This window comes from Meleagris gallopavo, chromosome 7, assembly GCF_905368555.1.
Source record: "Meleagris gallopavo chromosome 7, MGAL_WU_HG_1.1, whole genome shotgun sequence".
In the NCBI taxonomy this organism is placed as follows: Eukaryota; Metazoa; Chordata; class Aves; order Galliformes; family Phasianidae; genus Meleagris; species Meleagris gallopavo.
This window is the reverse complement of record NC_139410.1, coordinates 33,432,106-33,459,027: the sequence shown is the minus strand read 5'-3', so window position 1 is coordinate 33,459,027 and position 26,922 is coordinate 33,432,106. Positions and strand designations below refer to the sequence as shown.

At 38.6% G+C, this 26,922-nt stretch overlaps 1 long non-coding RNA gene across 1 annotated transcript in view; it reads left to right on the top strand.

Annotated features, from left to right (window-relative positions):
* The window catches only part of LOC146544024 (uncharacterized), a 249,925-nt gene that overhangs the window by 178,335 nt on the left and 44,668 nt on the right, over nt 1-26,922 (top strand). Inside the window, exon 2 of the long non-coding RNA XR_014884341.1 lies at nt 7,073-7,180. This is a non-coding gene — a long non-coding RNA (uncharacterized LOC146544024). The remainder of the gene's footprint in view (nt 1-7,072; nt 7,181-26,922) is intronic.

Sequence of the window (26,922 nt, the reverse complement as noted above, 5' to 3'; positions counted from 1 at the left end):
CTGTGGTGTGAAAGACACCTAACTTTCCTGTTAATGTGCATTCTGTGCCCAATAAATAATAGTTGTGTGAGGCAGCACTGTCTGAACATGCTTACTAAGAACATAGAAATAGTTGAGGAGATGTATTTCGATGCTATGACATTTTCAGATGGAGAAAAACTACTTTTGCTAATTTAAAATAATATTTACTCCTTCCTACTGTCTCTTTAGAAATGAATATGAATTCCTCTTTCATATTAACATTTTGAGTATTGCCAGCTGTTGCCAACAAAAGAGACCCTTCAGCTTCGCTTCCTGAAAGGTGTTGGAACTCCAAAGTCGCTGAGCCCATGCCCTCTCTGTATAGGAGAAAGCCATTTCTTCCAAATTATATATGCATTTTTACAGGCTGCAGTCTTTATGGAGACTTCTCCCAGTTATGCCCCAAATTATCTGGACCATTAAAAAAAATTCACATTAGACATTCCTTACTTATCTCCATGAGATTATATGATGCATGCTACAATTTTCCTGAAGGTGATCGCATTTCTGATTGGTTTATTAATTTGTGTTTATTGTAGGTACTGTGGTATAATGTTTTATCTTAATTAGTATTTTTATGCCCACTATATTAAGCACGTATGTGGCCAGTTTTTTATGCTGCATGTCTTTCCAGTGCAACTAAGGTTTAGTGTTTTACTTCAAGAGGGAAAATTTATAATCGAATTAAAAGTAATTACATACACATTTTGCTTCAAAACTAAACTATATTGTATTCGAATGAGACAATACTTGAGTTTCAAATCCATAAGTTTCTTGCTAAGACTCCTGTTAACCTCCGTATGATATCAACTAGCCTTAAATTCTTTGGATAAAATATGTGTTTTATTTTTCCTTGCAGAAATAAAGCCTAATCTTTGGCATTTATTGCAAACGCTGCTTCACCCACTTCTTTTTAATAAGAGATTTTTTTTTGTTACTAGAAGCCTGCTAGAGAGGCAAAAAAAGGTATATTCTTTCAGAGTAAATCTTTTGCGTTCTAGGTGTGGGATAGGATTTTGTTACCCACTGTAACAGAAATATAGAAATATTTCAGAAATATTATGAGCCCCTGAAAAGCAGGTCTGACAGGACTAGCAAAGCATCAAAGCACTGCTTTCTTTTTTTTTTTTTTTTTCCTGGTTGACACCCGAGATTCAGGCTTTGTGCTCATTGGTTCTCAGTGGCAGACACCCATATAGTTAAAAGGCCACAAACTAGTGCTAGCTTTTGTAACTTTATTCAGGAAATGCTCTTCAGCTTCAGCATACATCAGTTGGTTGTTTTTTTTTGTTGTGCTTTGTTTTGTATTGTATTTTTGTTCTGTTATTTATTCCTGATCTGGAGAGATGTAAGATGTGTTTTAATCTGATGTTTTCACTCTGGGAATGCCTAGAAAATCATGTTGCTTGTCACTACATGCTGTTCACTTTCTAACCTGCAACCTGCAGTTGCTTGTTGGCCATGCCCCCTTGCAATAACATCTTAAGCTTGGATAATTCCAACCACTTAATTGTTCAAATGAGAAGTATTTCAACATTTTATCCTTAAACAACTTCTAGTTTTGTCGTCTGCTGCTTGAGGTTGGTGCACTGCGTTTGAATTCAGCAAAGCATGATGCAGAAGCACTTCGCTTTGTAAGGCAGCAGTTCTGTTGAAATGAGGAGTGAGCTGTAAATTACCCACCACTGAGTTGCTGAGTCACTTGAATACTTCAGACTGCTCTAAATGCAAGATCCAATGGGGCTGCTGAATTATCCTAGGCTGTTTTTCAGAAGACCTTGTGTCGTGATCTCATTCTGAATATGATTTTTTCCCTGATAAGTATTTAATTTGAGATTTCAGTAGTTAAGAGAATTGAACAGAGACATTTTAAGTGCTTCTTTGTCTATCATTAGAGACACCAAGTGACACAGGAAAGGATAATGAACATAGAAAGAGCCCCCAAAGCACTTTTAGATCGTTTCTTGAGAGTCAGCAGGCCGATATTGACTTTGATTAAGCACTCTCTCTGGTCCCATTAGTTTGGCAAACTGTGAAACGAAAGTGAGCTTCCTTTCGAAGTTGGTTTCACATAAACTCTTTTACAACTTCAGTTCTGAACTTCTGTAGAACATCTCTAGTTTGCTTTTGTTGTTGTTGCTGTTGCTTCTTTTTGCTGCAAGAAAGCGTTCTTTTTAGTTGTAAAGAATTCATAATCTCAAACTAACAGTTTTTCATGGTATTGAGGCATGGCACAACAGTCTCATATTATTGTATGTCTCAAAACTGCAGACAAAAGTGCAGAAACGTGTTTCCTTCTGTACCTCTAAACAGCATGAGTGTGTGTGGTTTTCATTTAATTGACAGATTTTAAGTCAACGGATTAAGTTTAGACACAAATTTCTCAGATTGGCAAATACTGTATTTATAACAACAGTTTGCCTTCTTGTTGTCTGCCAGTTGCCAGCAGGTCTCTCCCACACCTTTGCTGTGAGTTTTAACCCTGCCTATCATGAAGGGTCATGGGAAATTTGAAAGATTTGTGATGATAAGGCCTTCAAATGTGTATTTGACCTTCTTTTCTCTTAACAAATCCATAAGACAGCAAATCCTTGTCCATTTAGACTGTTATTTGGCTTTGTGTGAGAAAGGAAAGATATTGTGACAAGCCTTGAGCCGTTGGTTGCTGTGAATCTCTTTGGTCCATAACATGGTCCCCAAAGGTACCCAGGTAATGATTTGTTGTAACTTCCAGCCATTTCTAGTTGCTTACAGGTTGAGAAAATCATCACAATTACCCTTTGTTATTTTTGCTTCTAGCATATGAGAAGAAATATGAGACACATAAATGAACAAAAAGGGGGCGTGGGGAGGGGAGGGGGGGGAGAAAGGAATAATTCACTCATTCTTAACATCCTTCAAGCCAATTAGCAGCAGATCCCAAGAATAGACATCTGACAGATTGGCTGTAGTTGGCAGCTTTTTCTGTGGCAGTTTGCTGCCACTCTCCTGCTTCACCTGGGAAGTCTCAGAAGAGGTTACATCGCTGAGCTGCCATTGTAGCAGTCCAAGATCACATCCATCATAGCTTCTGTTCAAGTTAATTCCGTGCAGGAAATACTGTACATATTATGTCACATATGCTTGGCACTATGTGCCACCAGAAATACATATTAACACGTTGCTAAATATTTTATAATCAAACAGTATATTATCATAAATAAAAGTGGAAAGTGGGTTATTTCCTATCCCAGCATTAGAATCTTTCAGATCACTGTAAGGGCGGATTAGTTAGCCCAGCTGAGGCACTCAGTCCAAGGTACAGTTAGGTATTTTTTATCTCAGTTATCTTGTGTCAAACCTTAAAGGTAGTCCACATTAAGGTTGTATCTCTGTGTATATATAGATAAAGACGCATACACCTACAATCACACGTGTGTGCACACATGAACACAGTGACACGTACACAGGCTGGGCACACAGAGAGTATAGATTTCTACATGAATTTGACATTGATTTCTGGGGTAAACAAATGGTTTTAAGTCTTTACTTGCCCACAGCTAGATCATAATATTCTGCATTTCAAAGTGTCCAAGTACCTTTAAAGTGATGGCTGCAGAGTCCCCCAAGGCATAAAGCAGATAAAACCTTCTTTTAAAAGTATTTTGCTCACCTTTGTAAAAAAAGGAACTTGGGGTTTATTGAGTGTAGGAAAGCCTCATTCCCATAGTAACCAATGCACGGCTGATATTGATCAGTGGAGTCAAAGGCAAAACCTACTGACAGGAATAAAGAGTGACTATTTCTTATCCTCATATGTATTCTTCCTGGAGTTCCTGGAAGTAACTGATCCCACAGGCATGTTGTGCTCCCCGGGAGTGAGAATATTCCTGGTTGTGTCAGTGGCACACAATAAATAGGGATTCGTACCCAAAGATGCTCAGAGTGCCTCTGTTTCTGACTAGATCCCAGCAAAGCTCCCTATGATTTTAGAAAGATTTTGCTCAAGCAAGGTGTGTGCAGAGCTGCTCCCTCCGCACAGTCTGTCTGGAGGCCTTTGAAATCTCTTCCCCATTTTTTTTATTTCCCACCTCAATTAATGAGACCTCAAAGGTTTTTTAAGTTCCCATTCTTTGTTCACCATACGTGTGGCAGGTCCAAAATCTGATAAATTAACATTTGCAGTCATGTCTGATCTCTCTTTAATGATTTCATTAGGTGTTAAATACGAAGCTTAGCATCTTTTTTCATGTTAAGGTATTCCTTTTTGAACTGCAGAGCTTCAGGAGAAGATCTTTGAAACCAAGAGCTCATGAATTATTAGCATTCACCACAATACATATACATACCTTAAATCCTCATCACGATTAGATCATTCCCAGAATTGACAAGTCTATAAAGATGAAGAAAGGGGACCTGTGAGAGCTGTGCAAGGAGAGATATTTTGTAGAACATGATATCACATAATAAAGAATAAATTCTCTCAAGCCTGATAGTTTTACAAGGTTTTACATACTCCTAGGCAGGTAATAATCTTCCTTAGGTTTTCTGGACTTGCAAGGAGCTTTAACATTTTTTTTTTTTTCCTTGACAAAACTGTTAGATAACAACTGAGCCAAAATTAAATAACCCCAAAAGTCTTCCTCTCTAATCCCTTCTGTGCATGCTTAATGTTTCATTCTCCCACTTCAATTATGCCATCTGCATTATGTCTTTCGCTCCCCACTCAAAAAGTTGTTAAAATGAAAAGTGTCACAGCTCCATTATGCAGGCCTATACCTGTGCTGGCAGCATGCTCTTCTTCTCACCTCATATTGCCTTTTGCCTGGAAAAGAGATCCCCGCGGTGCATATGAAACTGGAAACTGAAATGAAATTAAGTTGATATGCAGGAGCTGGAGTATAGGTTATGACAAGCGAGCAAAATACATAAATCTGGGGAGAATTCTGAACTTAGTTAGTTCTTTGGGTCAAAAGTGATCAAGCCTGAGTGGCCAGCCCTCATCATGTACACCAGCATCCCAGCCTCACAAAAATCAATGGTGGGACTTGACTCTGAGTCCTTAGTAACAAAGCTAGCCTGGGTTTTACAGGTGTGAGGAACACACAGCTGTCATCGGCTCCAAATACACATTCAGAAGTCAGATTATAGGCATCAGTTTTAACATACTGGCTGTAGACCGTTTCATTTCCTGTTGTAATCCATCTCCGTACAAGGTGTCATCAAGACTTTTCCTAAGAACTCAGCTGAGAAGCAGATACAGTAGATATTTTTGAGAGAACATATTGGATTTCCACTGGAATCAATTCTTCGAAGCAGTAATGAGTAACACGTTTTTATGTATTCCCGAAACGTTCTCCACTTTCAGGGGACTCACTCAAGAAGGATTGCCTTGATGAGTTTATGATTAATTGGAGGATATAGGTGTATTAAGTTAGAAATAATTTAACAACAAGTTTTGGAAAGATGTTTCAGATTTGCACCTTTTAAAAGCACCTGTGTAGACAGTAGTTCGGTTCTCTGCTTCGTATCTTTTCATAAAAACCTGTTTTGCATTTATTTCTAGCTTACAACTGTAATACATCTTATGTTAGCCTGGCACCACAGATGATTTGAAAATTTGGGAGAAAAATGCACGATATATATTTATATACATACGTGTACTGCAGGTTAAATCATGCACCAGAGTGCAGAAGGATTTTTCACTGACGTACTTACAGAGCAGTACCCTGGAGACAATTTCATGTTTAATTTAGAATGGCTGCAATATAGGAAATTGTAGAAAACAGGCTGTTGTTCACAGCATTTACCACCACTATCTTTCCAACAAAAGATGTCACCCAGGTGTTTAGTTTGCAGGATTTCTGGCTGTGCTTGAATCCTTGGCTGGATATTTCCCTTCAAACCCATTACCGACAGACTTTCCCTTCAACCACATTACCAGTAGATCCATTACCCTCTGAGCAGTGCTCACTACATAAGAGGACCTCAGGAGCATTTTCACTAGCACAAAAGTCTGTCCTGGGGACCTTCAGTGCCACTCTCTTTAAGTGATCCATAGCCATTAGGAAGGTCTTGAGGCACAGCTGGGATGAGAAAAAAGGTCTTCTTTGTAATTCAATGCTATCATTAAATGCTCATTTTCATTTCTGGAGCCCAGAGAAGTTTTAAGTTAGCATGGAAGCAACCTTCAGAAGTGGATGTAAACTCCCACAAGCTTTTTGAAAAACAGTTTGAAATGGTTTGAAAAGCTATCAGAATGGCTTCTGTAATTCAAAAGTTTTAATTAAATGATAGGAGTTTATTAATTTATCAGCTTACCACAGAATAAAGTCAAACCTAGGTGCTGTTTAATTTTAAGAACAATTGAAACGTTTCCCATTTAGTTCTGTCTCTTCAATACAGAAGTCAAAAGCTGAACATCCAGAAGAAGACTGAGCACAGTTGCTGGAGCACTGGTAGTTCATGTAACAATCCATTGACTTTCCAGAGTAGTATCTCCAGGAGATACTAATGGTCTTCCAGCACTCCTAGAGATGCAGAAAATTAATTGCAAAACCCCCCAGGCGGATTGATCAGAGCAGTGGCATGCATATTACAGCCAAATGTGGATTTGCAAACCATGCTGAAAATTCTGCATGGAGAAAAGAAGGGCAAAAGGGAACTCTGGAGACTGAGCTAACGTCTCAGATTGATTGTGTCAAGTACAGTTGGATTAGCATTGGGAGCTTATGAGAGATGGTATGCGGAGAATCCTTACCCACCAGCAAGGGCCACAAAGTGAAATAACAGCTGGGGTGTTTGTGGTTAAAAGTTTTTGCTTGTTGTAAGAAGTGTCTGTGATGTTATTAAAGTGAGGTGGTTGGACTGTGTCTTTTTCTTTGCATCCTTCAGAGGTAATTAGTGCACATCACAACTTACCTGCTAGCGGGTTCAACTGATTGATTTGGCGACCTCATATGAAATAGATTATTCAAGATCATAGCAAAGAAAAACAAATTATTTTCTCTTCTTTCTGTTGCAGTCTGCTTGAAAGCTAATTTTCAACTCCATCCTTTCATGTGCTTTACAGGAGATTAAAATGAAATTAGTTCAGGAAGGATACTGCTCAAGATCATTTTAAGATTTTCCGAAGCTCACCAGCTTGTTGACCTGTAAACCACCTTTAGCTGGACAGATGGTAAGTAACAAATTGATCTCAGCCAATAAAAATCTGTCAGAACAATCTGCTGTTGGCAGGTGTCAGATAATTATCTCAATGAATAGATAAGCAAAGTAATAAGCAAATTAGAAGCATCCATTGTAAGTAACAGGAGGAATTTTATTTATTTATTATGTCCAAGTCCTTGATCATTTGTTGGAAAAAAAGGAAAAGCCCATGCTGTGTCAGGAGAATCACTGAAAAGTTGTATAGGGTTATAGGTGGTGTCACCAACTCTAAAGATTTTGGTTTTCAGCCTTGTGATTCTTCTTTACTGCTTAAAATTTCTGAAAAAAGATTTGGCTGAGATGCAGCAGGAGCCCATTGCTGAGCAGTTTTATGATATATTGTTGCAGTTATTGCTTATACAACATGCTGTCAGAAACTTGCATGGGAACCAGGACCCCTCTGCCCTTGGCACATGATAAAAAGACAGTCCCTGTCCCAAAACTCACATCCTGAATTATAAGACAACAAAAGATAAACTGAGGATCATTGGGCCAAAGAGAAAAGTGCTGTGCTTAGAAAGGCAGGCTTGGAGCGTGTTGCCTGCAGTAGGATTTGAGAGAGCCACAAGACAATATTCTACCATCAAGACCAAAGGACACACTATTAACAAATGATATGAATAAACAAATACTGAGATGGCTTGCTAAGACGTTGTGATTCCAGCTTGGTTGGCACTGAATTTCCAATTGAGACACACAGATCACTGTGAGCTAAGCCTAACTGTTGTACCTAGGTGGGGGCAGTGCAGTATGGGTGCTGAGGTTTAGCAGACTACAGAGACTTGCTTGTTGTTACTGATTTGGTCCATGAGGAAATTTGGAATGGTCTGCATTCAGGAATGTTTAGGCTTTCTGTGTACTAAATGAGGAGGTTGGTGGCCCTGCATGTGGCAGGGGGGTTGGAGCTTCATGATCCTTGAGGTCCCTTCCAACCCTGGCCATTCTGTGATTCTGTGATTTTTATGAGATGTTGGGTTGTTTTACTATAGGCATATATATGGATGTATATATAGAACAAGGACTTGGACAGAAAAGGATATGGATCCTTTCTGCCATCCATTTATGTACATAAATATATATCCACACATACAACAATATAAATACAAACATAGAAATAATTACAGTATATACAATATGCAAATATGTTGTTAGCTCAGAGTCAAGCTCCTGGATCTGAGTCCTGGAGGCCAGCATGTGATGACTGCTCAAGATCTCCTGCTCTTGAGTTGTGTGCAGGTCTAGGATGTGCCAGAGGCAAGTGATGACCTGGAATGCTGGCTTCCTGCTTCTGCAGTGTACATGCCTCACCCAGCCTGTGTGTGCCTGTGCACAGCTTTGTAAGAGCTTCTAATTGATCTGTGATATCCAAATGTGAATTTCTGTTGCCCTATAGATATCAAGAGGAGACTAGAATTTTGAATGCATCTTAATTGCACATTAATGACATTAACTTCTAATACGCATTCCTGTAAGAGAAGTTTGATGACAGTGTAACTTGTATGAGTGCTGAGAGGAAAGGCCAGATTAGCTCAGGCATCTAGTCCTTGTTACTCCGGATCCTGCAAGGCAAAATCGTAAGGACCAGCACTACACTTGTTGGTCAGGTTCAGCTGGCCATAGGAAATTTAGATTTGAATGTTCAGGTTTACCACGGGTTAACCTAACAGTCTGAATACTAAATACAGCACACTTTGTTTTCTTCCTCTAGGAGCCACAAGCTTATAACCACTTAGACACCTGATATCCCCTTTTAAAGGGGATTAGAAGTCTATCCTGCCTCAGTATTTTGGGATATTCTACTAGAGACTGGGACATTCAAGAGGATTGGATGTCTAGATGTATTCTTTACAGTGAGATTGCAGGGCCAGATTTTTACCAAGTTATTAGTGATGAGAGCAATCGCACCTTGACATTTTTCATGCTGACAAGGTATTTTTTAAGACGCTGTTTTCTAGATAAATGGGGAAGAAAATGTGATTCACATCAAAAAAAAAAAAAAGGAAAAATCAGAGATCACTCAAAACAGTTGCATAAAAATAATAAATGGAGAACAGCAGCTGGAGAAAAGCATATTTTGATTAACTATTGAGCCTATTTCTTCCTTCTTAAAAGAGGAGAAGAGAGTAATTCATAACTGAGGGCTCAGTGCAGCTCAACTGTGAGATGTGGATCTGGCCCATGCCACATAAGAGAAATATTTTATTTAGAAGAGTTGGATATTTTTGTCCCCATTGTGTCCCTTGTCCCAAAGAAGAAGCATTGTCAGAGTTCCTAATTGACAGCCTTTTGTGTAGGAAAACAAATTGTAATTTATTTTATGGACCCTCCATTGCAGGTTTGGAATAATCTGTCTGTGAACTTATTTTTGTTGTTTTTTTTTTTTCTGAAACAAGTTCTTAGATCAAGATCGCTTTAGTAAAAATGATAACTAAAAGTGACACACAGAATGAAAATATTCTGCTATGTGTTTCAATTCAGTCAGGACAATGGCATCACACAGGCAATTCCAAAATAATGTTTAGACAAAAAGTTCAAAGCTCCTTTCAACTTGCTGTGGATTTTACTACATATTCTTAATAAACCCTCTTCATCTGCTACTGTTGAAATACAAGCTTTCAAACAATGTAAACCTAGCAAAAGCCTTTATGTTTTTTTACTTCCTTCTTTCCTTACCAGCACTGCTATTATCACATGGTGTGTTCCACATGATAAGCCATTCATTAAAGCATCACCTACTGTTTTTTTCCTCCTCAGTACCAGCTAGAACATGATCTGTCTCTGCAGGAAGACATTGGACCTCTGACCTCTTTTGTAGCTATTCCAGGCAAATATAATAAACAGGGTTCACTGAGTTTGTGTAAATCTCTGATTATGTTTACTCTGAAATCCAAGTGTTCATCTCAGGCAGAAAAATTAAGGCTGATTTTCAAATATTATGTACAAACTCTAGCTACTAAGCATTCCATAATGAGCACTTTGGCAATTTAAAGCAAATTAGGGTTCCCACTAGGCAGAGAAGATATACAATATAGTCAAGTAAAGATTGTATGTTGTTTGATGAAAAATAGGTATGCAGAAAAACATGATACAGATTTCTGGCTCTAGATGAATTAAGAGAGGGCTAGTGCACTTCATTACCGAAACTTTGCATTATTCCTCACTTTTAAAAGCTTAGTTTCAGTTTACTAATAATTTCTCTAATGTAGCTTGAGTAAACATCACCCTAGAGAACCTCCTGTTGTGGCAGTACGTGCCCTTCTGCTATGATAACTGGGATATTTGGGTGTTACTGTACAGAAAAACCGATCTATAATCCTTACATAGTAAATTCAGCTTTGTTTAGTGATGTGATGACCCACATTCACTGAGAACTGGTGAAAAGCACTGAAAATGCCTTTACACCTGGTGGGAATTCCACTATCATGGATCTTTGCTCAGATCATTTGCCTTTGTCAGTACAAGGCAGTGCATTCCACCAAGCTTACAATGTCACAGGGAAATACTTCAGGCTTCCCAAAGCAGCCTGGAGTTGGGTATTCAATCACCTCAGTTAATTTCTGGATTTGTCTTTGGAAGAGGAAAAGGGATGTCTGGGAATCCAGAAATTGAATGAAAATTGGTGATATTGTGAATAAGATCAACTTCTGGCCTATTTGTGAATAAAAGCCATCCCAGGTGGATCTTTTCAATTCTGCTCTACAGTTTCTGGCTTTGCTAGACTTTTTCCCCCTCATTTTGCATTTAATTATTTGTATTTGGGGTTTATATCTATTTAGTACGAAGCAATTATGTCATCTTATGGAAAGAAGGGATTGGGTCTACTAGAGACATTTTCTGTGTAAGATGGAAGAAAAAAAATGAATTAATGCTCAGGAAGAAAATAGTAGACATAGTTGTGCATTGTTTAAGAACACTAAAATTAGGGCTCACCTGGTTTCTTTGGTTATACTTTTCACTTAAGAAAATGTACTTTCACTTGAAAATCAATGAAGCTGAACGTGGAAAAAAATACTACGTTATTATAGTTGCTCAAGAAAAATTTCGGAACATTCTGAAAATTCTACTGTAATAATAATCTTGACATGCAGATTTTAAGTCCTGCATTGCTGTTGTAATTGAGTAGAAATCACAGAATGGTCTGGATCATTACCAGTGGCTGGATAAGGGTTTTAGCATCTTTTATCTCCTTTCACTCCGGCTAAAATGTGATCCTCACTAGCAAGTTAAACAGCAATTTAGCAGATTGCTCTCTACATTCTGAAGTTCCCCTCTAGTTTGATTTCATTTCTCCAGTCCTTTTCCTTCAAGGGTGACTAAGCAAGCAGTGTACTCAAATTCTTGCAACTCACTGTTTTCTCCTTCCCAGTGGGATTACTATGTGGTATTACTGATTTAAAGTTTTAAGTGGCTTTATGAAATTTACTTTAGAAAAGCTGAGCGTGAAAGAACGTAGTTAGAACCTGAGCAAAAGCAACTGATGATATTAACTGATTGAATTTCCTTGAATTTCAAAGAGTATTGGTTGTAACGTAATCAGGATTGATGTTCCCTGTGCAGCAGACAGAGGAAAAAAAAAGGGATTTTAAGAGTTTTACGATGCATATAGAATGATCTGAATACCTGTAGTAAGGATGTGGAGCATCTATGTGCCTCTTGCAGAAGTGCTATGATAAAAGGAATGAGTTACCATTACCAAATGAAGACATTTCAACAGGTTTTTGGTTTTCATTTATTTTTGTATCGCTCAGTAAAAGCTTTCTGAAATTTTCACAGAACGTTGCTTAGAAAAGGAAGTAAATTAAATACTCTTTCCAGAGACAAGACCAGAGTCTGCTTCTGTCACCTTTAAGGAGTTTATTTAGTAGAAGGGTAAGCCCCGTAATGGTGTTGTTTTGTGTGAGTATGGGTGGGAGAAGCTGAATCATTATTAATTGCAAATTGATCAGTTGCCTTTTTTTTTTTTTTTTAATTTAATGAATTATTCATGAACAGATCCCAAACTTCTGTGAATATATTCAGTATTCACCTAACAGTTGGGATGAACAACTTTCAGAAACTAGTGATTGACAGTGAACCTTCTGGTACACTATTTAAACAATATTGATTCATGGGCATGTTAATATATTTGTCTTTATCTTGAATCTCTATAAAATCATATCCGTTGGCAAATGGACACAAATATCTGGTTGTGTGACCCCTCAGCCCTGGATAAAACATGTTGTACTTCATCTCACTGTAACATCTGCCCTTAAAAATTATAATGCAGTTCATAAAGATGTGTTCAACCAAGTTAGCTCCTCACATATGATCTACAACAAATGCTTTGCCATACTGTGGATGGAAAAATTACACTCTTGTCTTACTACGTAACAAGAGCATTAAACACTGTATTTCTTGCTGTCTGCTTTTCAGAGTTTTCAAACCTTTATGGACTTTATGAATTCTTCTCCTCCAGTATTTTCTTTCATTAGGAAATACCAATTCAGTGTGAAATGAGGACTCAGTAGCTTACTCCATGAACGAAATGCTGACTCAAACTGTCATTTATGCAGATGGCTAAGTGTATTTTATCCCTATATCATCAATTATATGATATCCTCTGTTACAGTCAGTTTTATTCCTATATTTATTTTTGCAGAACTTTATAGAGGTCTTTTTCCGGCCCACCACCTTTCAGATCCTTATATTGATTCAGAAACAAAGCAGGTCAGAGTCCCCTCTGCCCTGAGGTGTTGTCTCAGAATGTGCTGGAATTGATGTCAGAGCAACAGACTGAAAATGTCCTCAGAAAACGTGAATGTCAACACCAAAGGAGGGTTACTACAGGCAGACAGGCACTTTATCCCCAGAAACTCGACTCTGTCTCATAACAACCTCAGGGCCCTATAGCAACTTCCTATGTGGAAAGATCATATATGTGTAGGAACGTTGGGTATGACACTATGGCCAAGGTTCAAATGTTCAGGGATGGACTGAGGTGTACATGAGACTGCAGCATGGTGGGAAGTCTGCTCCCACTCTGCCTGCAGGAATGATTTACAGCTTTAAACATGCCTTTTTGTTTTCCAGATAATTACAAAAATAATGAATAGTGATTAATAATGTTGATTGAATGGGATGTTCTATGTCTCACAAATCAGGAAGATTTTAGAAGGAAAGCAACCTGATTGTTTGAGGCTATTTGCATCTGAATATATGACTTCTCCTTTAACTTATGAAGACCACAGTACCCTTCAACCTCCTTACCATATGAAACTATTAATTCACAATCTGATGGAGGGAGGTGTGTATGAAACTTTGGCAGAACAGTCAAAGCCCATAGATAGCAAATACCTCTAACACAGAAGTGCTCAAGAAAATGGAGGCTCACCCGGTGAAGTGGACCTTGATAAAGGCCACACTTAGGAAGGGGTAGATAAGAGAAGGCTGCTGCCCGTTTTCCTGTCCCTTTGCTGGTTTTTGCAGTCCCATAAGAGTTGCAGAGTTTCTTCTTAGAAAGGGAACTGCACTTCATCAGAGTGAACAATGAGTGCACTGCGGTTCTTAGGAACAAGTATTGCAGACCCTTGGAAAGCCCTGTACTCCACAACAGTGCCTAACACAGGAGAAATGTATATTGTAAGTGGATAGATGGAAAAAGGGGAAATTGTATTCCAACCTGTAATTGCCATGGGGCTACCAACCTTGCAGTTTTGGCTCTTCTGGCCAAGAACTAAGGGGGTCCCAGCAGTGGGATCAAGAAAAAATGTAATCAGCCCATGTGTGTGCCATTGACAGTGACCAAGAAATCAGTGGGCTAAGCTAAAGCGTATGTTAGATGAATTATATGATGCTGAAGACAAAGGGAGAATCCAAAATAGTAATAGCAAAGTACACTGGACAGATTAGGGAAGAGAGACCTACAGGGAAAATGTGGGAACCCCGTGAACCCTCATGGCTCTATGCAGAGCTTGCTATTTACCTCCAATTTCCTGATTCTTTTCAAATTGTTCCATTAGAATTAAAATAACCAATATTTTCTCATTTTGCTAAATCCCATTTGAAGTATTCTGCTTATCATGTCATGTGCTACAGCCATAACACCTTTGATCTCATTCTAAGCCTTGAAATAACTAGGCATGTCTCATAACAGTCAACATGGCTTTGGCTTAAAAGAGAAGGCCTACAGTACCTGTGCTAAGTGTCACGATGCTAACAAAATATGAATGAAAAGTCATTTACGCCTTCCCCATTATTGTTTGTCAAATGCATGCATCCGCAGTAAAGCTCTAGCAAAATGTCTTTAATTGTATTTTGCATTGAGCACTTCTTATTTTGAACCTGCAGCTCTTTTTTAGTTCTCATTCACGATATATAATAATAATCATCATCATAATCGTAAATACGAATGGAAAATATGTTTGAATAGTAAATTTTGGCCTACTGGGACTGTCAATCGTGGATGGGCTCTTGATTGATCAGAATATTACACAATGGCATGGTGTAATTCTTTAGTGTGATGTTGTAAAATGGAGTATTGCTTCTGTTATTTTATCCAGTTTGCTTTTATATGACAGGGTTTATTGTGCGTTATGTTGTAGCTCATTCCTCTGTTCACAATGCCTACTGATGTGTAATTATGACTTGTCTGAACTGTAAGAAGGAGCAGTAAGTGAAAGAAAATCTGCAAGCACACTTGATTTATGAGCCCTGATACTATATTACAGTCCTAATCTGCCTGCTTAACTTAGCTTCAGGCAAACTTACTGTATAACATGCTTACGATTAGCACTGCAGCAAGTTGTAGAAGATTTACTCTGTTGGAGCTATGAGACTTTTTTAAAAATGATTTAGTCGCTATTTCAGTTACAGGTATGGCAATAAATTACTTCACATATAAAGACTCTGTGTCAAGGAACAGCCCTTGCAAAAAGGCTTTTTATGCGGTAACAAAGAACAGTGCTCGGAGTGTTTTCCTCATACAAAACGTCTCAATGTTATTGGTCATTTTTTTTATGATGAAACTTCTTACGCATTCTTCTCACATTCATACAATTTGTTTTATTATACTGCAGCTTTTGTAGCTCAGTACAATCTGCTTATTATAAGAATGTCTATTTGGATCCAGTGAATCTCATATTTTCAATAGTGTCCAAAAATAGAAATTACTATGAATGTGCAAATGAAAAGAAGGCCATAAAGCAATGACTTAATGTCAGGAAGAAAAGATGTAAGGAGATTTGCATTTTTTTTTAATCACCATTCATGAAGACAGATGCATTCGTTCAGTCTGCTTGAAACTATAGCATATTCAGAGCAGCTACTTTTGGTAAACCAGAGCGGTACATTCTTACCCTGGAATAATAAAGATCAGTGTTGATCATTCAGGGCTGAGTCTTGATCATGAAATCATTGCATGGCTTGCCATTTGACTTCCTTGGAATCCCTATTATACAGCATTCTCTATAGCAAATAAGCAAGAGATCTAAAGCTTGACCCAGGGAAATACTCCCTTTGGTTACATGGGCAGTTATCATTCATTCTTTTGCTGAACAGGACTGCGTGCCTTTAAGTAAGGATAGGTGTTCATGCAGAGATTTTGGAGTTGGTCATTAGAGTGATTTTTTTCCCGGGCATAAAAGAAATAAAAAAGAAAAATAATAGGTAATTTGTGCCATAGTAAGGTCCACATCAGATCAAAAATACAATGTACATCTCAAAAGAATGGTAAATGTTAATAAAAATAGCTGCATGGGAAGAGCCCCCAGAAAACTACTTCCAACCAGACTTGGCTTTGTTTTTAAGTCTTTATTCAGCTTCTATTCACTAAAGCTGACATTGTGAATGCTTACTGTTATTTTTCTCCTTTAAAAATAGCTACTCACACCTATCTAAGGCTGTTATGATTACCAGTGAAATGTGGACTGTTTGAAAGGGACCATACATAAGTTATTTTTCTGTTTCTGCATTGCAGTAGCAAAATGCAAAGGTCTCTGAAGGGTACAGTGGGACTGAGATCATATATGTGGAGCTTTTTGTTTTCTGTCTTGTTCCAAAATAAGTTTTTGTTGCATGCTATAGAGTCACTGTCCAGCCACTGTCCAGGAGGATGTGGCTTTCCTACAGCCAGATGTACAGCTGTAATCCTGAGCACAAACACAAAGCTGAAGGTGGGGTTCGGTGGTGCCCACTCACCCACTTCTGTCATCTACCATGACACCATTTGGTAACACATGCCATTTGCAAGGGCAAAATGCACAGTCCGGGGCTGGAGGTAGCAGTCATCATATTACAGACATCATCCACAAGTATGTGCTGATGATATTGACTGAACAAAAGGTTTATGAGGCAGAAGACGTATTTTTTTCTAAATGCTCCTGTGCTACCTATAACCTAATTAACTTTACTTTAGCCAGCTGAGTATACCTGGCAACAAAATATATCATGTGGCAATTAGCTTTCCTCCTTCTGGCTTAGTACACTTAAGTTGTTTATTGAAAAGGTTAAATATTGATTGAAAACGGATAATAGAACCATATTACGGTTGTATGCTAAATGGCTGAAGTTGCCTGTAAAACATTTCCAGTTACCCCACAGTAATACAGTTACAGAATGGCAATCTGCTGCTAAGCACCCAGGCAAAAAATCAGAAACAAATATAAATCACCCACTATGCAGCCATTCTTATCAGTACACTGAATTCACACAAACATGTTTGGAAGTTCAGTCATTAATTATCATGATGTTGAAATAATATAATAAAAATAATAATTGCTTGTGAAGTGATCTGTTGACTCCCTCCTCTCTCGGCGGAGGCTCCTCTCTGTCTCTCCCTCTCTCCTACCATACCATGTGAAGCCGCACAGACAAAGTATCAAGTGATCACATAGCATGAACTGCAGCCCGAGGCAAAGCTTGTTATTTTACTTGAAACGGTGATGCATTTAGGACCCAGAAACTGTCAATAATTTTTTCTGACTTCCAGGGGATAAAAATCCCAATTACAGTAACTTTCCTGTGAAGCTATAGAGTGTAGTGCCACTACATTAATATTGCGATACATCCTTAACACCTATCAGCTCTGTTGTTTTATTTGTGCTGTAGACAAAAGCTATGCAGATCTGCAAGGTTACGCTGATTCAGTCTAATTGTTGCTTGCTTTAAAAAGTGGAAAGTAGATATTCCAAGAAGGCCAATCATAGTGGGGTCTGGGGACAATAAAGCATTGTGACTTGGCATGCTTCAGCCAGTTGACTTTGATAAGACTGTTAATGTAGATTCAAGGGTCTTTGGTTTTGTTCTGTTCTTTTTTTTTTTCCTTTTTTTTTTTTTTTTTTCTATAAAACATGGAAACAAGACTGTTTCCAAAGGAATGATCTGAGAAATTGGGTTTTAGGATCAGCCCCTACGATTCAGCTGATTCTGGAGCTCTGCGGTGTGAGAGATGAATCCAGAGAGTCATGCATAAAGAAATATCAGTCCTCAGAGAAAGTGTGAAAAAATGAACCTTATAGACTTGGTTCTCAGTGGGGAGGACCACCAGGAGACTTGGCAGCTGCATTGTGTCAATGGGAAACCATTGGACACCATTGGGTGGTTGAGGCTTCCAATCCCTTGGGTGATGTTTCTGTCCTGCTACCTGCGAGGAGATGGCCCTCTCTCCACACCTCACAGAGGGATGCATGCCAGCATTATTCCTGGTGCACTCCCACCACGCGTTCCCATCTGTCCCACTCCTGGGTAGTGAGAAAGTGATGATATAACTCAATTTAATGCCATGATAATGTAACCACGCCAGAGAGAGACACCCACTTTGTACTTCTGCACTCCTTCAGCTGGTGAATACATCTCTGACTCTCAACTCTCTCTATCTGAGGTCTGATCCTTTTTATTTTCTTTTTTCTTTTTTTTTTCCTTCTGATAGCAGGAACAGGCATGTACCGAATTATTGGTATTTAATAGCCTGGTGCCAATATGTGTTTTAGAAAAGAAAAGATGCATACACTAGATGGTACGATAGCTAACAAATGTGTTTGTTACTGACAGAATAAGAAATGCCATGCTGGAAGGCTAAAAATGAAAAGCTTGAGGTCTCCCCCTCTGGTTAACATAGCTCTGTTATTTCAGGTCAGGGACAAAGTAAATGTAAAGACGTTAAGAAAGAGTCTGAGTGAGCACAGAGGTGAGTCTGCAGCAATACCAATACTAGATTAGTTCTGCTCATTCCATTGCTTGCTTCCTAAGGAAACCCTGGGTTGGAATCGCTATAAAAATATGTTTTACCTGATAGCATTTTACAAAGATGTCATGTGTTACTCTGTGGTTTCCAAATATCACTACTAAATACAAAACTGCATATTGTTTCCTTGCTTCTAGTAGTTATATTGCTACAGATGTGTGCTCTCAGACTGTAAGGAAGATATCGCTTATAGGGGTAAACAATAACTCAGCAATGAATATGACTATAAACCCTACTTCTTTATTTTAGTGTGCAGTTTATTTATTTATATTTCTTTTTATGGTTCTCTAGTTTGTCTTTGGATCTGATTTACCTGATATATTAGGATAATATACAAATAGCTCCACACTGTTTGTGTGACATCATCTGTTCATCTGATTCAGTGGCAGCGGATTTGTGTGTTTACAAAAGGTTACCAAATTGCACACTCTAATTACCTTTGGAGGCAAGATTAAAGTAGCTTGTCTAATTCAATATTTCTGTATTTTTTTTCTCTGCAATTCAGTATCAGGGCTTAATAGAAATAATAATCAGACATCTCAGCTAGTGTTATAAAAAATCCTGATGATGTGAGAGATGCACAAAACAGGCACGGGTTGTACAGTCAGGTGCTGAAATCCTAATATAAATAAGGAGAGACAAGAGAACACGTAAGATGTATGAGTGTTGATACACCGGTCGAGGTTTTCATTTGTTCAGGAAATTATTTTAACAGTTTTTTACACCTATTATGAAAGCTTGGCATTTGGGGAGGTACTTAGTTTTGTGCATTTTAATTTTTCACAAGAAGCATAACAGCTTCAGAAATATTAGAATTGCTGTGTATTTTGTATTTCGTATGATTGTAAAAGAAATGCCTTCACTGTGGTTAATTATTAATCTTTCTTTGTGTATAATGGCATTATCTTAAAAAAAAAAAAAAAAAAAGGAGAAAAGGAAGAAAAGAAAAGGGAATGGCATGTTTTTCTATGTTATCTCCTTGGTTGGTTGCTTTTGGTAATGAGGATCCAAAATGAACCTTTGCAATTTATACATTATTATGCTTAAACCTCAACATTGTGCAAAATACTTCAAAAGCTTCCCTTGATCAAAATATAATGCCACTGAAATATGTTGGGCAACATGTACCCTACCTACGCGCATCATGTCAAATGAACTGCAGCATTCCAATATGGTGCCACATGTGCATGGAAGCCCGTAGCGCTTGGAACAGGTGCTGCCAGAACGCGCTTGACAGAGATAGCAACAGTAAGGTCATCTGTGAAAACAAACACCCGAAATATCAGCGGAAGGTTACCTTTGCATATTTTGTGGGGTGGGGGGGAGGGGGGGGAGGAATAGGCGCTAAAAGGGTGCTGTGTTTGTTTGTTTCCTGGAATGCATAGGCAATAGGATGCATTGGGGATAACACTGAGATGGACGTGGTGAAGAAGTACAAAGGGGAGCTTGAAAAGGGATAAATGAGACTGGGACACCTTCAGAGGGCATCTCTGTGAATTTTGCAGTATTTGCATAGAACTAGATGATGATCTGACTCTTCTTGCGTGGAAATATGCTTCTTCCAAGGTAACAGGGTTAGAAATACTGAGTACAGATCAGAGCCTGACGATACAGTGGTGGAGCTTAGGCCCTTTTATGAGGACAAAGATATTTTGTATGTTAGCATTGCATTTTACACTTCCTCCCATGTTTTGTGAAAAGAAAGCCTTCCTCCCACTTTGGTTTGGTCTCCGTCAATCTGTCCTCCATGATGCTCGTGGCCTTTGTCTGACATTTATGGTCCTGTGTTTATCATTGTAAGCAGAGACCCAGTTTGCTCCCTCTCCTCTCCCCCGCTCCTAAAATGGCATCTGAAGCTGTTAAAATTACAATTAACTGGACTGTATTTATCTGGGATTGATTCCTATGAAGCGGCTTCAGCAGGTTTTCCTACAAATACATGCGGCACAATAATGCATCACAACACATTATATCTTATTTGTATTTAAAAGTCAGATATTTTGTTCTGGATAAACTTCAGAAATGCTCTTCAATTCTCAGTGAGGCAAGCATTTCAATTTTCTGCAGTATTAGCAGCAGTAACTAATGATGGCTAATTTTTGCCTGTAGTATTTCCCTCAATCTGCTTGTGCACTTTCAGTTAGTCTGGCAGCAGCAGCATTTGTACATTTTCTGGTCACTAAACACTCAAGTACAATTGTAAGTGATCAGTTTACAGTTGGCCAACAAAAGAGCTGCAGGAATGTCTAAAAAAAAAAAGAAATGTGAATAAATACGCTTGTGTATATCCCATATTATGTGGCCAAACACGCAGCTCCTGCAAGAGAGGAGGACGGAGGGCAACATAAATCTATTTTAGCTATGAGAATATATTCTGAAAAACAGGATCATGCATTTATCCTACCATGCGAGGGTGCGGTGTCAATCCTAACCATACAGCTCTTGAAAATGCATTGTTGTGTTTCTTAGTGTTGAATGCAGATCCTCTTCTTCACCCCTTTTTTGTCTTCAGTTCTTTATTTTTTTTTTAATATTTTTTAAAAATGCATGCAATCTATAGGTTTGAGAGAAATACTGGCTCAGGTTATAGTACGGTATAGCACCCTCTTACTTTCAGATTTGAAAGCTATCTTGTTCAAAGAGAATATTTTAGATGGGGAGATAACATTTTCATAATGCATTATAAAAATACACTGTCGTAAAACCGGGAGAGTCTTTTTACTGATAATGCTTCTAAAGTGGGAGACTTCAGTATAATTTGTTAATTTTCACAGCCCGTGGACTACTCAGATCAACCAAACAGAAATGGCAAAGAAGTATTTTTTAAATGAAGAGGCAGCTCACTTATGCCCTTATTAATTATTATTTCCCAGTGAAATTTAATTTATTGCCTCGTATTTTGGATGGTGTTGTTTATGATGGAGTGGCAAGAAGAGTTTAAATTAAATCAGAACTCTGTGGAGACAGTTCAACAGCTCATGTCACAGGGAAGCTTTCGTTAGAAATCTCACATCCTGCAAAAGATAATTCTGTTTTTCTGTGAAGAGGTGTCATCGTTCGTGACACTGTTCTGCAGACATAATGCCAAAGAAACAGGGGGATGCACCGTGGGATTTGCATGCGTTACACTGAAATATCATCTGAGGTGTAGGAAACCTGCACAGCTTCATGCCTCAGTCAGAGCAAAGAAATGTGCACTAGAAGGGAAATCCATCAAGAAGTATCAAAATATTAAAGGCTGAATTATGGCATATGCAGAGCATGCCTTGCAGGGAACCGAGGGAGGTGGTGCAGAGGTGCAGTGTTGGAGCATCTGGGGCTGGAGGCACTGCTATGTGCAGAGGTGGGCAGATATCCTCTGGGGAACTGGGAGATGCACTTAGGAGCTGCATCTCCTGAAAAGGATGCTCCTGCTGAGCACCTCCTCAACCGTGCTGGGTACCATAGGCAGAATCTGAGCCCTTAATTTGTCATCATTCGCTTGTTGCTGAGGGGAGTGCTTTAAATGTCAGTTGTTATTATTCTTTTTTATAAGGGTACAGAATACCCTTTTGCCCTGCCCTCCTGGTCCTGTCCGTGGGCATTAGGAGATGCCAAAGTGGGCTTCTGCCCCTGCTCTTGCCAGCCATGGTCTCATAGGTCGTGAAAAGGCTCCGCTCTCCCTGACCGCCTCCTGTTGTGGGTAAGTGCAGGGAATCAGCCTGACTGCATGCATTTATAAAGGCAGGAGGCAGAGCATTCTACTCTCAGCATCTGTTTTTTTCAGTAAAGGCCACTGCATCTGATCCTTAGTGTCAAGAGCAGAACCTCAACTGGTAACCTCACCGGACCAGAACTGCGGCTGTGTCTGATAGGTGGCCCTGCTGTCCTTTCCCACCTCTTGGCACTGCTGATGAGACTGCAGCCAAAGGTGAAAATTCAGCTGCTGTAAGCACTATACACATGCACACACACATCTGGGCAATAAAGCATCCGTAGTTTTAACATACTTTTAAAGCACTGTAACATTACAGATGACATTAGAAACAATAGAAGTAAGTTTTAGAGACAGATTTTCATCTATTTCAAGAAGATGGGTGATTTGGGGAGCTTTGGGAGCTCCTTCCTTCCTTGACGCAAACAAGCACAAAAAGGAATGGCTTTAAATTGAAAGAGGAGAGATGTATGTTGGGTGTTAGGAAGAAATTTTTCACTCAGAAGATGATGAGGCACTGGAACAGGCTGCCCAGAGGGGTTGTGGATTCCCCATCTACAGAGGTGCTCAAGGTCAGGCTGGATGGGATCCAGGGCTGCTTGATCTAATGGTTGCCAACCCTGCCCTCCAGCACGGACGTTGGAACTAGGTGATCTTTAAGGTCCTCTTCAACCTAAGCCTTTCTATAATTCCATGATTCTGTGACACAAACACTGGCAGAGCTGGGAGATCATCCAGACCTCCTGACTCCCAACCCACTGCCTTCACCCGCGGCTGCAAGATTCTTTCTAAAGTGTGGTTTTACAAATGAACTGTTCATTTTGGGTATAATGTGGCATCTATATGTGGATACATTTACATGCATTGTTCAAAGAATTCCAGCCCAGTCAGCATGTTTTGAGTGAAACAAAAAGTTGTGCCTAATCTGATGACAGAAGGTCTCTGTTGAAATCCAGATTCAGTGAGTCACCAAGGGGATAGTGCTTCTCTCAGCAGCAACAGCTCACCCCTATCCTTTCTGCTGAAAACATGTCACTGCAACAACATGGTGAACCATTAGTTTTATTTATGAAGTTAATGGCTATTTTACTGTGTCAGAGTCTATGATCTGCTTTCATTCATGCCTCTCGGAAACGTGTACAAGCTTTGTGCTGCTGGTAATTCCATGGAACTTGCAGATCAGGACCCGTGTTCCAGTCAACTTTAGAGTTGCGATGCTGTGATTTGGTTTTCTCTGAGCTCTTCTGGAAAAGAAAGTCTCTGAGAAGCCATAAGTAAGAGGAGAGCTCAGATTTATTTTGGATAAATATACAGAAGTCTGTGTGCTTATCTAGAGTCTTGGTTCTCAAAGCCCATCAGAGTAGGCTTTCTTCTGATATTGTCAGTGTTTCGGTACAGCTCATTGAATATAAATATGTGTATATAGAGAGAGAGAGAACAGAATGGATTATTGTATTTCATCATATTGAATTCTGGATTTGAGTTGGTAACACAAAATCAGGATAAAAAAAACCCAAAAATCATGAAAATATCAGAACTTCAGTCTAGCTGGACTCTAGAACTGACTGAAGTTCAAGAGATACCCTGTACTTTACAGGTTAGATGACAATTCTAGCTCACTTGAAAAGGATGAGGACATTTGCAGATTAATTTGTGGTTGTGATAAAATTCCTTGGCCAAGAGGCTGGAGCAGCTTCCCATGAAAAACCCTAGGGGAAGGAAAGCCCTGTACAGATCCAAGCTCAGATTTCCCTCTCTGCCTCCAAGCCAAGAAGGAAAGTGATCTTTCCCGTGTTTACCAGATGAAAAATGCCTAATCCCCATTTCTACTTATCCCAATGGATAAAAACAGGTCAGATCTATGAAAGCATGTGTCACTAGCAAAGGTCTGCTCTGTATTGCATATGGTTCTTCATACTGGGACTTGGATCAATGAAAAGATGAAATCTATAATGGAGAGATCTTCTAGAATGACAAGTTACAAATGGGGCTTATTTCACTGACGCATCTTCAAGCATCTTTTGTAGTAAGTGATAATTAATAAAATGATGCAAATATCTTGATAAAACGGTGTTATTGGAAATAGACTCAAATTTGAAATTACCACAGTCTGTTTTCACTGTCCCTGGGCTAAGAGAATACCAGAATAAAATGCATATAATATATGCATTTGCTCCCTAAGGAAAGGAAATTAATTACAAACCGATATTTAAAATTAGAGCAAATATTTTTAAAAGAAGTTAAAATTTCCTTTTATCTGTTGTGTGATTATAGAGCAGCACTCTCAACTGTACACTGACTATAGTGTAGTACATGTAAATAGATTGACAATTAGAACAAAGGGAAACACTGATATTTGGTGACTGTACAAATGAGGTCATGGCTGTTCTTTGTGGTTTACCCCAATACAAGTGTGGTGCATTTACCTTTTAATAATTTCAGAGGCAGTGATACATAGATAGCTCTATATTGCAGTCTTTCTTACACTGTTATTTAGAATTTTGAAATCTAATCATTTGAAAGTTGTTCTTTTTTGTTTATTCTTTCTCTCGTCTCCACTGTAGTTTTATGCTTGATGGCTGATTTACACATAAATTCTTTCTGCTATGTTGAAAGTCACACGGGATCTAGCCCTTAAGGGAAATATTCATAAGGTATTTGGTAAAATATTGGTTTCTATTCCTCTGATTTTTCCACAGCAGAAAAACTATCATGTGGTTATGGTCATTTTGTTTCTCCCTGTTAAGTATCTGATATATGTGGAAAAACATACAAGATCTTGCATTATAACTCAGCTGATAAATGTTTTTAAAAACACCTGAGGACATGAACAGCATTCATATATATATATAAACTTAATCAGATTTCTGAAAAAATAAAAATTAAAAAACAATCATAAGGTAACATCTAACCAGATAAACCTGGAGCTGTCTGGGTATTTTTTTTTAATTGACAGAGCTGGTCAGCTCTGGGAGGAAGATAAAATGAGCAAAATAAGAGCAACACTGAAATTTCCTTGTGTTGAATGTCTGATATGTGAGGTACTGTGCTCTGGTTTAGGATGGCATTTAAGCACAGTATGTAACATAAGCAGAATTGCTTTGGAGGTGCACATGCAAAAAGATAATATTTCTGTTTGAGTTACTAGTCTGAAATCAGGGATTCAGATCACTGTCAGAAAATATGAGATACCTAATGGATGCTTTAGTTCACTAGAGATCTCATCCAAGCAGACTAGGATTTTCCTAAAGATGGAAAAGCTGGAAACTTCCAAATGTTTCATATCCAAATAAATTTTACTGAGCAGCAAAAATGCTGATACATATTTAATGGAAATGAAACTCCTTTTTTTCCCCAATAGTGTCTTTTTTTCCTTCCTTCCTTCCTTCCTTCCTTCCTTCCTTCCTTCCTTCCTTCCTTCCTTCCTTCCTTCCTCCTTCCTTCCCTCCCTCCCTCCCTCCCTCCCTCCCTCCCTCCCTTTATTTGATGGGTAGGGAGAGGGGTGGAGAAGGTGAGGAGATAGGAATAAGATATAGGGGAAAAAAATACAGACCAGGTCATATTCTGCCTATTACATTCCGGCTGCAAATATATTTGCAGTGAGTTGTAGTTTGAAAGTAAATCTGGCACATAGAAACCAATAAATGTTAGGTTTCCAGTGGCTTCCACCTGTTAAAGACTTACAAGACAGCAGTACCCTTTTTAAAGCCATTAATAATGCAGAAGGTCAATATCTAAACAGATATATTGAATTACACACTGTATCATTATAATAGCAAGAGTTTTGTATTGCAGGTGATTTTTCTCCCTACCACTTGACATTTTAAACTAGTCACGGTGCTTTCTTTAGATTTTAATACTGTTTGGAACAGTGTTGTTTCATATATCCGGATGGTTGGCCTCCTCACAATGGGTAAAAGTATACAATCCAAAGATAAAGGTAAAGGTAATGCCTTAATTCAGTGGTATGGGCTTCTGTGTTGTTTTGTTTTGGGTTTTTTTTTGGTTGTTTAATACTAAAATCAAATTGCAGTGCTATGAAATCCACTGTCAGTGTCTCCCATGGACATTTTACATTTGCATAAAGTAAAATCAGGACAAACCAAGGCACCACCAGCATCCCAGCCTTGTTTCTGCAGAATATGTTGTCACTACAGAATGTGGTGATTTCATCTCATGTGTGCTAGTTTTCTGAAATTAGTGGCTGATCTCTGGGCGCTGTGGAGCTGAATCTTCGTTGTTTGAGACCTGAAAAAGAACGTTAATGTAAAGGTTTAATTCAAACCCCATTGTCCTTAATGGTAATTGAATCTGATCCTAAATGCAGATCACATAAACTTGACTTACACAACCGGGGACTGGCTCCTTAGTTGTCTTCAAAAGAATAACGATGCATAAAACCTGAAATTTAGAAAACAAATCAAATTAGATTAAATCCTCTTCTCTTCTTATATTCAAAACTGTAATTTCAGTATGAAGGTCCTTCAAAATTAACTCATTTTCCTGTTCAGCTAACTTATTTGGTTTAATTAGCAGCAAACACTCTGTTGATTCTGATCCAACAAAGGAAAATTCCATAGTTCGAACTTCTCTGAAGGAAAATCTCATTTATTTAAATATAGGAATTACAGTTGCAAAACGAAGCAATTTTCCCCAGTAATCTCTGAGCCAAAAAAGTCCTTATTTTAAGTTAAACTACCTTGAGTGGAAGATTATTTTTCCCAAACTAGTATGCCTGCTCGCCAGGAATAGACACAGAAATTTCCTTTGGAAACTACCCTCTAACTGGGTAGCAAAAAAA